This window comes from Danio rerio, chromosome 3 (genome assembly GCF_049306965.1).
Source record: "Danio rerio strain Tuebingen ecotype United States chromosome 3, GRCz12tu, whole genome shotgun sequence".
NCBI classification, from domain to species: domain Eukaryota; kingdom Metazoa; phylum Chordata; class Actinopteri; order Cypriniformes; family Danionidae; genus Danio; species Danio rerio.
This window is the reverse complement of record NC_133178.1, coordinates 61,888,812-61,903,310: the sequence shown is the minus strand read 5'-3', so window position 1 is coordinate 61,903,310 and position 14,499 is coordinate 61,888,812. Positions and strand designations below refer to the sequence as shown.

The window sequence follows — 14,499 nt, the reverse complement described above, 5'->3', positions numbered from 1 at the left end:
CGTCAGCCCCAACTTCAGACAGGCCATCTGTCAAGCCTTGATGCTGAAGCTTCATGTGAATGGGCGGTTAGAAATGTAACAGCTACGCCCCATTCACATATTGCTTCAACGTCAACCCTTGACAGCGTCAACCGTTGTTACCAGTTTGCCCAGTGGCTCACTACATACGTTGCTGGCAGTGCTTAATTTGTAAATTACGAGGTCCCAGAACAGATCGGGGTAACAGATCCAACATGTAACCAGACAAGGGAGATGTGTAATAAACCAGGGGGGTCACAAAAGTGAAGAGCAAGGGGGACGAAAGTGAAGAGTGGGGGTGAGGGGAAAGGGGAAAGGGGGTTGTTAGGGACGAAACTGAAGAGGGGGGGGTTGTCGCAGATGTAAGTTAAGAGCGGGGCAGGGCAGGTTTGGGGGTGCGAGGAGGATCAGTAACGGATCAGATTTCAAAGTTGCCGGATCCGGCTTGTCCCAGCACAAGTTAAGCCCTGGTTGGCATACATGAGAAGCAGAGAGGAGTTGACCGTGACAATGGGGCTCAAGTATGGTGAAGAATGGTTCCAGAAAGCAGGTAAAACAAAAGGCAAAAAATAAAATAAACAATTAAAAAACAGCGTGAGAACGTAGGAAGAACAGAAAATGTGGTAAAAATCAGGCGGCTGCGAGAGCTTTTTTATTTCTGGATTGATTTTGAAAACACTGTCGGTTGGGTTTAGGGTATGTGGAGGATGGGTTAATCTGTGCTTTTGAAAATACTATAGGTTGAGTTTAGGGAAGTGGGTGGGTGGGGGCAAAGGTTGGTTAGTCAGTCGATAAAAAAAGAAAAGGTGTACACATACGCCATTGCCGGATTTATAAAAATAAAAACTGAAAAAAAAAAAAAAAACCTCCTGGGATGTATTTCGCAATTTCCAAAAAATGTATATAGGGGTACGTATCAATAATGAGCCTAGATTGAATAAAGTCGTCTCAGTTTTTTTTTTAAATATATATTAAGATTGTGTTGTTTCAGGTCAAATAAGTTGGAACAAACAATAAATGTTTTTTTTTTTTTTGGAGTGTACAATAATAGCTTTTGGATATTATCTGTAGGTTTGTGTTAACTCAATAAAGGAAAGCCCCTGTGAACATGTTTCCTTTGATCATAAAACAACCCAACAACTGTTGTAAACAAGTCTTCAAATCTGGACTGGTTTACTCTGGTATACAGATGAGAAGCATCCCATGTGTTTTACCAGTCCTGTGACTAAGCAAGTACATTTCCAGCAGAAGGCACAATGTAATATTGTAGGATGTAGATAATGCTGCTGTACACAATGACACATTTCAGAGAAAATATGAATGCATGCTTAGATTAGATAGAGCTTTTGTTGAAGGTTTAAAAACAAAAGTGTTGCCATTATAATGAGTCATGATGCTCATGTTGATGAGGTTGGTCTGAGAAATAGATTAAGTAACTGATTGTTGTGTTAGATCTTGTAATGTGTCTCGCCAGGCTCTTGAAACACTGTGAGATGTCTCACATCAAAGACATGATAAAACCACACTCACATTGCTGTTGCACAACTCTGGTCTTTCCCTGGTGAGGGCACTTTTTGTGGTCTGGAGAAGACATTATTTGAGTTATTTGTAAAATGAAATAACATGCCAACAGCTATACGCCACCGGTTCTTTATGTGCAGCAGGCAAAGACTTTTTTTAGTAGCACTTTAGTTTAAGTAATGATTCACACTATTAGCCACTGGCTTATATCCTGCCTGTTATTGAGATATTAACTGTTTATTAGCACTTAAAATGTAGGATCTTATTTTCAACCCAAGCTCATTCAGATGACGTACCCTTATTTACATTTCTGGAGAGCGGCAAATAGGTCACAGGATCTACTGTTTTTGCAGATTTTGTTTTCACGAATCCACCAGAGGCCACTGTGTATGCTTTTTCAGATCTCAAATTACTATAACGAGTGCTATTTGCACCTGCTGTTCTCACATAAATCAAGTCGACTGACTGAATTGACTGACCCACCCTCCTCCTTCCCTAAACCCAACCAATAATGCTTTAAAAAAAACATTGATCAGCGTCTATCCACTTCCCTTAACCCAACCGAATGTGTTTTCAAAAGCAATCCAGAAAAAGAAAAGCCCTCATGGCCACCTTATTTTATAACGTTTTCAGAGCTTAACACATTCTCACCCTGTTATTTACTTGTTTATTTTATTTTTGGATTTTGTTTCTGTCTTACCAGCTTTCTAGAACCGTTCTTCACCGGAATCGAACCTCATCATCACAGTCAACTCTGCTTTGCATCTCAAATCCTCTGACATAGGCAGCGAGCCACTAGACACTAGACATCATGTCGCCTCATAGCATTCGTTTTTAAAGACCAAATGCAGTCATACGTTCCTCTGGCTACATTATTCGCAATCTCAGGAAATGTATACAGGGCTATTTTCAGAATGAACCTATGTTGCTTTATACATCCATAATCCTACCTAAAACTAAACTACTAACTTAATAACTATTAATAAGCATACCTGTCAACATTGGGATGTGAAAATAAGGCATATGCCCACCGTAATAATCCGTTAAAACAGCTAAACGGTCATTAATATGTTTTATTATTATTATTTACAAACGAAAGAATAAATATATACATTAGCAGCAAATAAATTAACTTAATAAATAATTAACAGTTCAGCGTATTAAATTTAATAGCTATTACAATGAAATAGAATCAAGTTATTAAATCTCATCAACCATTTCTTCACTTTATAACTTTCACATTCTGATTAAAGAGCAACGAATGATTCTATGATCCTATTTATTTATTTAGATAGTTTTTTTTTCATTTGATTAGATTAAATAACAGAGGTGTCACTTTAAAAATGCTTTTAATTGCTTTCCTAATTTTTTATGCTCATTTAGGACAAAATTTGTTGTGTTTGAAAAAAAAAAAAACACCAAGATCGACGTCTTTAAATGTTATTATTATTAAATATGTGTATGTGTCTGTTTAAACACTCACCCAAAACCCAGACTTTCGCTCTGCTTCAAATCGTGTGTACAGAATCTGTTTAAGAAACAGTGTCTATTTATCACTATGGAGCACGTCAGCTGACAGTCACGCACTGCTATATGACTGTTTTGAGGATTGCATATAAAGGGGCGACGGCACCTGTAATGAAAAGGAAGGGAATCCTGCCATTTTTATTATTAATTTCAGTGTTTTCATGCCTAAACAAAGCGAAAGCACAGAACAGACTTACATTTAAGAGCAAGGGGTGTTCCCTGGGAGAAGTACGGGAAAATACCTTTAAGGTATATTAGCGTGACAGACCTGTAAAATAAGAAAGAATCCCATGAAAACAGGAGGGTTGACAGGTATGTTAATAAGTAGCAAATAAGTCTTAGTTACAAGTTTGTTAATGGTTTGTTAGTGTCGTTAACACTACATAAAAATAAAGTATGTCTTTTTTCTAATAAAAAAAATTGATTTTGAATCTTTTTACCTTTAAAAGTTTTTTAAAGTGCATTAGTAAAATCCAAATTCATGCTTGTTAGCATTAATGCACCATGAGTAAACATGAACTAACAATGAACAACTTTATTTCTATTAAATAAATTAAAAAATCTTTATTTCTATAGCGTTTTTACAATGTAGATTGTGTCAAAGTAGCTTGATATGGAAGGTCTAGTAAATTGAAATGGTGTCAGTCCAGTTTTCAGAGTTGAGGTTCAGTTTAGTTCAGTTCAGTGTGGTTTAAATTTCACTGCTGAAAGCCCAAACGCTGAAGAGCAAATCTGGCGCAGCTCCTCAAGTCCCAAACCAAGCAAGCCATTGGAGACGGTGACAAGGAACAAACTTCACCATTTGACAAAAGTGAAAGAAAAAACCTTAAGAGAAACCAGGCTCAGTTGGGCATGACCATTTCTCTACTGCCCAAACTTCTTGTGCAGAGCTGCAGTCTAGCTGTCGGATGCTGGAGAACGCTGGATGTTCATCGTGGAGAACTGCAGGTGTGAGTAGGTCACTGGCTGGTGTTCAGGCTGGCCTACGGGATCAATACAAAGACAGTGAGTCTGTCACTGGGGTCTTTCATGAATCAGTCTCATGCTCTTCACTCTTCCATGAGTGACAAGTATGAATGCATACTGTCATCATTTTATTATTACAAATACACAAAATACATTTATTGTCACATTGACTAATACAACTTTATAGTAAAGTGTCACTATGGATATGTTTCAGATTTTATTCTTATCCCAAATAAATAATTTCGATCATTAAAAAGTTCACCTCAAGCTGAATTATTAGTCCTCCAATTTGAAAAGTTTTTGTGAATTCTGTGGTATATTTAAAATTCCCCCTTCTGTTGCCTTGGAGTACTGGTTGAAAGGATATTTGTTCATGATTGTGTAAGCAAGCAGTAATGTGAAAGTTCTAGAATGTGGTTTTAGGCTTTAGTTACTCATAGTTGTCCAAGGCAAGACGGAATGCAGACTTGCAATATTGATTTTAGCTTGAGATATACTGTAAGTACCACCCCTGTAAGATATGCCTTGCATAGTTTTGCCTGTAAACATACCAATGTTGTACAGCAGAAATCTATTGCAAATACAACCCCAAATCAGAAAAAGGTGGGACAGTAAGAAAAACACAAATAATAAAAATAAATAAATAAGTGATTTCTAAATATACTTCGACTTATATTTCATTGCGGACAATATGAACACAAAATATTGAATGTTTTGTCTAGTAAACTTTATTTCATTTGTAAATATACATCATTTACCCTCATTCAGACCTGCAACACATGCCAAAAAAAAAGATGGGACAGGAGCAGTTTAGGGCTTGTAATCAGATAAATGGGTTAAATAATGAGATGGTTTGAAACAGGTGATGTCAACAGGTGATTATAATTATGATTTGGTACTAGGGTTGTAACGGTATGAATTTTTTACGGTATGATAATCGTCTAAAACAATACCACGGTTTGACGGTTTCGCGGTATACGATATGTTACAAATGTTACAAAATAATAGAACAGTGAAGCAAATTTAACTTTTTCCAAATAATATATTTTCAGTTACTATAAACAACACCACTTACAATGAACAAATAAAAAAATAAGAAAATAAGAAATAATGTGTCAAAGTCCAAATAAAGTCCAAATAAAGATGGTGCAAATCCTCAGTAAAAAAATAGTTATAAATATTTACTATACTATAAATAGTTACATAACGAAACTAGATTTAATATGGACCATCCTTAGGTTTTATGTGCCAGCATGGATATGGTTGTCTGTGGATATGGATTTTAGCTGCACCTTCATTTGCGTCTTTTGAAAACAGCAAGAGCAGCAGTTCCTCTTTGCTGTGTCACTGTTTTGTCATGTTTCTGTGCTGCTGTGCATGCAAAAGTACTTAGTATGAGAATTATTTCATGCAAAACTTTTTTTTTGCGTTTTATTTAGCCGTTTTATTTATTTATCTCTCATTCAGTGTTGTTCAAAAAGCTCATGTTGGTCCACAAACAAAAGTGAAACCTATGCTTATTGGTTGTGATATAGCGAGTTTGAACCAATCTGGGCATGGAGGAGGGACAATGCATCAATGTATCATGTCTGGTTTGTCCGGAGACACAGTGACGAGCGTTTCTTTGTCAAATCAGCGTTGTCAAATTTTGATGACGTAACTGCACTGATTCCGGAGCCTCTGAAAGTCCGCGAATGTTATGTGATACAGCACTGGAAAGCTGAGACTCTCTTCTTTATGCCAATCTTTGAATTGTATGAATCGGATCAGCGGATCAAAAGTTATTAAACATTTAAGAGCAATACTTATTTTTAGCCGCGGGCGGCTGTCTCGGTCTTTAAGGGTTAAAACCGTTGATATGCAATTGTTCATGGTATGATAATCGTTCAAATCGTGGTAGACCGTCATACCGGTATATTGTGACAACCCTATTTGGTACTAAAGCAGCATCCAAGAAAGTTCTAGTCCTTTAGGAGCAAAGATGGGCTGATGATCACCAGTTTGCCATCATATATGTGAGAAAATGATTGAAATGTTTAAAAATAATGTTCCTTAAAGAATGATGGGAAGACATTTGGATATTTCACCTTCAACAGTGCAGAAAATCATTAAAAGATTCAAGGAATCTGGTGGAACTTCAGTGTGTAAAGGACAAGAGTACAAGACTAAACTGAACAACCCTGATCTCGATCCCTTAGGGGGTACTCCATCAAGTATCATCATTCATCTATCAGCGACATCACCACATGCGCTCATGACTACTTTGGCAAGTACCACAATACATAGTTACATCCACATATGGCAGTTAAAACTGTACAGTGCCAAAAAGAAGCCCTATGTTAACAGTGTCCAGAAGCACAGTCGACTTATCTGTAGGCATCTGGCACGTGTACAGTGGTCAGAAGAATCAATGTTTCAGGTAGTTTATGAAAGAAATTGATGGCGTGTGCTTCGGACTAAACAAAGAAAAAGATCATCCAGACTGTTATCAGCAACAAGTCCAAAAGTGATGTTATGGGATTGTGTCAATGCTCTTGTCAAAGGTAACTTTCACTTCTGTGATGCAAAATTAGAGCAGAAAAGTACTAAGAGATTCTGGAGCACAATATGCTGCCTTCTTTTACAGGGACGCCCATGTATATTTCAACAAGACAATGCAAAACCGCACTCTGCATACATTACATAAGTCCTGGCTGTGGAGGAAAATGATACAGGTACTTGACTGGCCTGCCTGCCGTCTCGACCTGTCTCCAATAGAGAATGTGTGGCGCATTTTAAAGCACAAAATGTAACAACAAAGACTCTGCACTGTTGCCCACCTTAAGACTTGTTTTCAGGAAGAATGGGATAAAATGACACCTGAAACACTTCATCACTTGGTGTCTAAACATCTTTTTAGTGAAAAGGAATGGCGACATTACAAAATGATAAATGCGATACTGTTCCAGCTTTTTTTGAAATGCGTTGCAAGAACCAAAATTGGAATATGAGTTTACTTAAAAACAAAAATAATAAAATGAAATAAAAATCATGAGGAACATATTAAATAATATTTGTTGTATTTTCTGCAATGAAATGCAAATTAATTAATTTAGAAATCACTACATCCTTTTTTATTTGCGTTTTCCATACTGTTCCAATGCAATTTCACGGCAGTTTGTAACTTTTTGATTGAGTGGCCAATTTGCATGAATTCGTATGATCTAATTCATACAATTTAGTATTATTTGCTCATCACCCAATGATAGTTGGTGTTAGGGGTGGGGTTGGGTGCCACGCCTCCTTTTTAAAATCCTACATTTTTGTAGGACTGAACTTGTATGAATTTGTGCGCATTACCCACTAAACTGACAAAACGGAAAATACTTGTTTCCTCGTGAGATCAGGGTGTTCCTACTTTTTCTGATTTGGGTAGCAGTAAAGTCATTTTTTTAAGGCTATGCTATCACACTATCCTATCCAAACCGTGCCCAGGCACATTTACCTGTTCGTTTGAGAAGTGTGATTCTCAAATGAACTGATTTTCTCAAACGAATGGGTTTGGGATTAGGGAAAACAAAACAAAAACTGCAAAAAATCGCATCTCCTGGAACATATTTTGCGCTGTCCAGAAATGTATGAGGGGGTACGTATCAATAATGAGCCTGGGTTGAAAGTGATACCTAAAACTGAGTGCACTGAAAAAAGTGCTGCATGCAAAACTGTTGCAAACAATTTATTTGTGTTGAATTTAAGCAAACAAATTAAATTTAATAATGTTCAACTTAACTTGTTTGTTTAAATTCAGCCTAAATAAAGTGTTTAAAACCACTTAACGTAAAAAAATAGAGTAAATCAAAGGAATTATCTTTGAATAATTTTTTTCAGTGTGGATGAGTGAGGCTTATAAAGTTTGGATGCAAAGCAATCCAGGCAATAGTCCAAGAAATGTGCTACAGCTGTGATAGGGTGATGCAATACATTGTGGGATGTGTAGTCCATGTGAATGGCAGAGATGCAGAATGAAGTGCTTTTCACTTCTGCTATTAACCATAACAACATTATTCTGAGCCAAAAAAAATCAAACAAGGTGCTTTGGCAATACATTTTGGTTTTAATATTTTGGACTATAGAAGATATTTTGACATTTACAAGATGCAAAATTGGCTCATTCTGACAACAAAGCCCTATATACATTTCTAGAGATTGCGATTTATGTAGCCAGAAGTACGTATGACAGCATTTCATCATGACGCCGTCCAGCTTTCCCGCTGTTACCAGTTTGCACTTGCTCTTCTCACGCAAATCCACCAGATGCCGCTATTGACTAACTCAATGACTAACTGACCAACCAATCCCCCTACCCACCGCCATCCCTAAACCAAACCACAGTGCTTTGAAAAGCAATCCAGAAAAAGAAAAGCCCCATTGATTTTTACCACGTGTTCAGATTTTACCACATTCTCACCCTTTTACTAACTTTTTAATTTACTTTTTTGGCTTCTGTTTTTGTCTTTCCTGCTTTCTAGAACCGTTCTTCACCAGACTCAAACTCCGTTATCGCGGTCAACTCTGCTCTGCGTCTCAAGTCTACCAGCGTACATGTTAAGATACCGGACAAACTGGTAACAGCGGCAAGTTTGTCCATATGAAGATTTGTGGTTATCTTTGGTAAACGAGAAAAGGAACAGCATCATACCGCCCCATAGCATTTGTTTAAAAATTACATGCAGCCACACATAGCTCTAGCTACATAATTCACGATCTCCAGAAATGTATATAGGACTACGTTTTCAGAATGAGCCTGTGTTGAGAATTTAGCACAAAAAGCAGGCGTGAATGGCACTCGCGTGAGCAATTTGAGATCTTAAAAAGCATACACAGCGGCCTCTGGTGGATTTGTGAAAACAAAAACTGCAAAAAAAAAAACCTCCTGGGACGTATTTGGCGCTCTCCAGAAATGTGTATATGGGTAAGTTTTCAGAATGAGCCACGGTTGACAAGACGTGTTGCAATAAAATGACCACTTACCAGTCAAACTATATAGAAAACCTATTTATATAGGTATATTTAATATAAATTTGTCATGTTTCAATAAAAGTTCATCCCCAATAATGATCACTTCTCTCAGGGCTCACGTATGAATATTTGCTTTTTCTCTAACATCGTCAAGCATCAAAATTTAAAATAATAATTTTTATAATAGAAAACAAAGTGAGGATTCATACAGCTTAAATAGTTGGAAACCAAAAGACTTTTGGAAACGTTGACTTCCATTATTACTCAATAATGCCTTCAGAATGTCTTCATTTGAGTTCAACAGAAAAAGCTAAAGAATTTGTCTGGAACATTTCCCTTTAAGTAAATTATTACCAAAACACAGTCTGCTTCAAATAACACCGGGTATATGTGTCCTTAATTCATTTTAAACAGTTTCCCTTTAAGTTTGGACAGTTCTCGTAATGGAGCAACACGAACAAGAATTCCTGGAATGGTTTGATCCTGGAACTCCTGCAGGTGGGAAACCCAGTTCTGTCCCGTAACAATGACGAAATCTCTGCTATTCTCCTCAGGCTCTGCGTGCCGTGAGGATTTCTGCTCGTTGCATTTTGCGTGTGTCATTTCCCCTCCATTCGTATAATAGCCACGTCCAGCTCCACACCCCTCATTTCTTTCAAGCCCACTCCTTTCTCAGTGGTCTGAGGCAAGGAACAATGAAATCTTCTGTAAAAAGAGCTTCTTCAGCAGAGGCCTCTGTTTACTCTGCCATTTCACTGTTTATTCACTCACGCACGTAAATCTTACGTCAGACTGTGAGCAGAACTTTTTTCGGCATTCCTTTTAAAGGAAACACCCACTCTGTCTATATTAGCGCCACTTCCCACATTTAAGAAAACTATGGGAATTACATTGTAACTCAAATAGCATGTGGTATATTGTAACCCAAAGCCATAACTATATTATATCTATACTATATCATTTGTCTAAGGAAAAGAGTCAAACATCTTCAATTCCAGTATATTTAAACACATTTTCTGAAGTGTGATGATCACTAAATGTGAATGTTTATACACTCTCAAATCAAAATACACTGTAAAAAATTGGGTTACACACAACTCCTTCATGTTGCCTTAACGCAAATCTATTGAGTTACATTTTAAATGGATTAAAACAATTAAGTTGTCCCCCCCAAAAAACACAAAAAATTGTGTTGATTTAGCTGATTTTGAATAAGTACACTGTAAAAAATGGCCGTGATTTCAACGGTAAAAAACTGTAAAAATGCTACAGTACAAATCCGTAACCTGGTTAACGGTATGTTTCCTTAATATATACGGCGAATAACCGTAAATTGACTTTCCCAGAATTCCCTGCATGGCACATCACTTTTTATGCATTTGGTTGACATTATTATGGATCTTTTTAGTTGTTTCCCCATCAGTTATGTACATTAGAGATTTATGTTACATCTAATGTTGATAAACAATGTTTATTTCATGACTTTAATTTTATGCGTGTTACCATACTGGTGTTTAGTAGCTGTGTGAATGACACTGAGCACTTTCTATGTGCTGATTCTCTTTTCTGCTTATGGGAAAAGTTGATTGTGATGCGCATTGGCTCATTATGTAACTTCCTCATCACCACCTGCATGTGGGTGTGCTAACGTGTCTAGCTGTGTAACAAACGATGTGTAGATGTTGATCATTCAAAATACAGACATATTACCTCTATAAATTAATAAAATACGGTAATTTACTGTAAAAATTAAGAATTACTTTTACGGTTTATACCGTGTTTTTAACGGTAAAGTACTTGCAACCACAGCTGCCGTTTTTTTTCCCGTAAATTTTACGGATTTATTTTTTACAGTGTAGTTTGAACAACCAGCAAAACGTATTTTTTAAATTTATTTAACTTTTGACATTAACTCTAGACATTTTAACTTAATAAAATTGTAAAAAAAAAAATAAAAAATAAAGAGTGTACAATATTTAATCTTTAATATTTTTTAATGTTTTACACTTATATTGAGTTAAAATGTATGCTCTATCAGATTAGGTAAATCGCCAGCAGTTACATAAAAAAACTAAACATAAAAAATAAAAAATGTTTAATAATACTAGTTCATTAGTAATTCACACCAAAATAAGAAACAATCAGCCAGCCAATTACAGTTAACATTGTTTTAAAAGCAACCCTACAATTAAACATCATCATGTGCATTTGTGTTCAATTTATCTTTGAATTCAGGTTTTACAAAGTTCTCTTGCGACAAAATTTTAATTGATATAAACTGATAATCTTAAAGTTAACCTGTAGCTCCAACAATTTAAATACTTAGCATAATACATATAATAATGCAAGTATGAAAATAACTCTCAAGAAAATATTTGAACCCTTTGAGCAGTACAGCGCCAGAAATGGATTTAGACAACCCAGGCTCGTTATGATTACGTACCCCTATATCCTTTTATGGAGAGCACCAAATGCATCCCAGGAGCTATGCTTTTTTGCAGTTTTTGTTTTCGCAAATCCACCAGAGGGCGCTGTGTGCACTTTTTAAGATCTTAAATTTCCCTCACGAGGGCCAGTCGCGCCTGCTGTTCTTGTGTAAATCCACTAGAGGTCGCTGTCGACTGACTGCTTGACTGACGGACTGACTGACCGACCAAACAATTGACATTCCTGCTTTCCAAAACCAAGCCGATAGTCTTTTCAAAAACACTGATTGACCAGCACCCAAACACTTCACTAAACCCAACTGACTAGAAAACTAAAAACCTTCACGCCAGCCTGATTTTTACCACAATTTCAGATTTTACCAAATTCACACACTGTTATTTACTTCTTTTTTTTTTTTTTGGATTTTACTATTTTTTGGCTTTGTCTTACCTGCTTTCTTGAACCATTCTTCGCATCATTCTTCGTCCTCAATCTCCATCATCACGGTCAACTCCTCTCTGCGTCTCAAATACTCCAATGTATGTGACGAGCCACAGGACAAACTAGTAACAGCGGAAAAGCCATCCACTACGGAGGTAAGCAGTCAGCTGGTAAGTGCAAAAAAGATCGATGTCATACCGCCCCATATTGTTTGTTTTAAAAATGAAATGCAGTCATACGTTCGTCTGGATACATAATTTGTCATCTCCAGAAATGTATTTGGGGTACGTTTTCAGAATGAGTCTATGTTGGATTTGAAATGTAACCAATACAGAACTTTCAGAATATTAGATCAAAATTTTCCCCAAAAAGTAACCACTTTTCTTAATAGACGCTTGATGCCTTTCTGTGGGAATTAAATTGGAATATAGTATAAAGTTCTGAGGGGTCAGTCACATAGAATTCATTGAAGAATTCAGAATATGTTACTTTTCCATAGTTTTTTTTATATAAACATGCCCTTGACAGATTCACATGTTTTGCAGCGCCTCACACATTTTGCACACAGCAACATTATTAATGTCAGATCCATAGCAGTGGACCAATCAGCAAAACTCGGAGACGAGGCAAGCATTGCGAGCTTCTGTTTACAGTAGCAAGTTGGCTTGACAACAGGTAGTAACACGGTAGTAACACAAAAATTTTCTTAGTGCTGTGTCTCCGGGATGTTTTTAGATGTAAAGATGTGTAAATATGTGGGAAAAGCTAAATAATGCATAAATTATCATAACTAATGTAAATAAAGTAATCTACAGTAGTGTTTTAGACTGGAAAAAAAATAAAGATTTTTTTTTTAAACTAATAAAATAAAGTCAAGCTCATTCAAGGACCAGTACTGATGTATGTTCTTTTTCTAAATCTTTCCAGGTCCTTGCTTTGTTTCCCCACAAACTTTCAACGATTTAAACGGGATAGTTCACCCAAAAATGAAGATTTTGTCATGAATGAAGATTTACTCACCCTTTACTTGTTCAAAACCTGTTTGACTGAACAAGATAGAAGTTAAACTAAAAAATGCTGGTAGCTGGCACCCATTGACTTTGACAGTATTTTGTTTTATCATAAGAGTCGATGAGTAGTCTTCACGCTGGTTCGAGCCTCAGCTGGGTCAGTTAGTGTTTCTGTTTATATTTCACCAGTTTTAGCATCCCTTCATTGGCTTCCTGTTAATTTTAGAATTCAGTTCAAGATTTTACTTATTGTTTTTAAAGCACTGAATGGGCAAGCACCTTCTTATATATCAGAACGTATTAACTTACAGTCAACTCCTCGGTCTCTTAGGTCCTCAAATAAAATTTTACAGCAAATTCCTCGGTCACAACTTAAATTGAAAGGAGATAGAGCCTTTGCAGTCGCTGCTCCTCGTTAGTGGAACCAGCTGCCACCGGATATTACGAGTGCTTCTTCTCTCTCTGTTTTTAAGTCTAGACCTAAGACACATTTTTATTCTATTGCATTCCCAGACTTTTAATCTTTATTGTGGTTGTTGCTGTAATACTTTTATTCCTATTATTACTTTTATTGTTATTTTTACTCTTTTAGAGTGTGTGCTATGGTTTTGTCCAGCTCTTTGGTCAGTGCCAAACTAAAGTAAATGTGCTTTATAAATAAACTTTACTTACTTACTTCAAAATACATTTATTTGTGTTCAACGAGAAACTCAACAAAGTAACACAAGAGTTGCTTATGGCAATGAAATCAAAATAATCTTCGTATTTTTATATGCATGCAGTAGTAGTTTTTCTAAACAATGTATCAGTGCATTTCATTATTTTGTTAAAAAAAAGTATTATTAGTTCTCAGAATCACATATAAAAACCTTTCTTCCGCCTTGAAATGACTTATCTTCACTTCTGGTCACATGGAATGCCTCTAGGGCGGGGCTATTAGAGTGCGTCTCATTTCTCCTCAGCCTTCATCAACCCAGGCTCATTCTGATTACGTACCCCTATATACATTTCTGGAGAGACCAAAATACGTCCCTGGAGCTATTTATTTATTATTATTTATTTATTTAAAAAAATTTTTTTTGCAGTTTTTGGTTTTGCGAATTCGCCAGAGGTGGCTGTGTACGATTTCTGAGATCTCAGATTTCTCTAGTGAGTGCCATTCACACCTGCTCTTCTCATGTAAACCCACCAGAGGCAACAGTCAACTAAGTGTCGATTGAATGACGATTGTCAACTCTGCTTTGCGTCTCAAGTCATCAACGTACATGTCGAGCCACTGGGCGAGCTGGTGACAGCAGAAAAGCCGTCCATACACTCTCAGAAATAAAGGTACAGAGGCTGGTTCTGGAGTCACTGGAGCAGTACCTTTTTAAAAGCTACATATTTGTCCCTGAAGGGTCCATAATGGTACCTCAAAGGTACTTTTTAGTTACAAATATGTACATTTTAGGTACCACTGTGGATTTGGGTACAAATACGTATGTTATAAAAAGGTACTTCAACAGTGACAGCTCCTGTACCTTGATTTCTGAGAGTGTATGAAGGTAATCGGTCTGCTAAACGAGAAAAGGAATGGTGTAATTCCCGCCCC

The 14,499-nt window shown here is 36.6% G+C and overlaps 1 long non-coding RNA gene across 1 annotated transcript; it reads right to left on the bottom strand.

The window, feature by feature from the left end:
* Positions 1 to 1,052: 1,052 nt before the first annotated feature.
* Positions 1,053 to 12,476, bottom strand: LOC141381324 (uncharacterized). The gene is made up of 3 exons (XR_012401296.1): positions 11,908 to 12,476; positions 3,264 to 4,049; positions 1,053 to 3,172 (listed from the first exon to the last, which is right to left on the bottom strand). It is a non-coding gene; the product is annotated as an uncharacterized lncRNA (long non-coding RNA).
* Between the last annotated feature and the right edge of the window lie 2,023 nt (positions 12,477 to 14,499).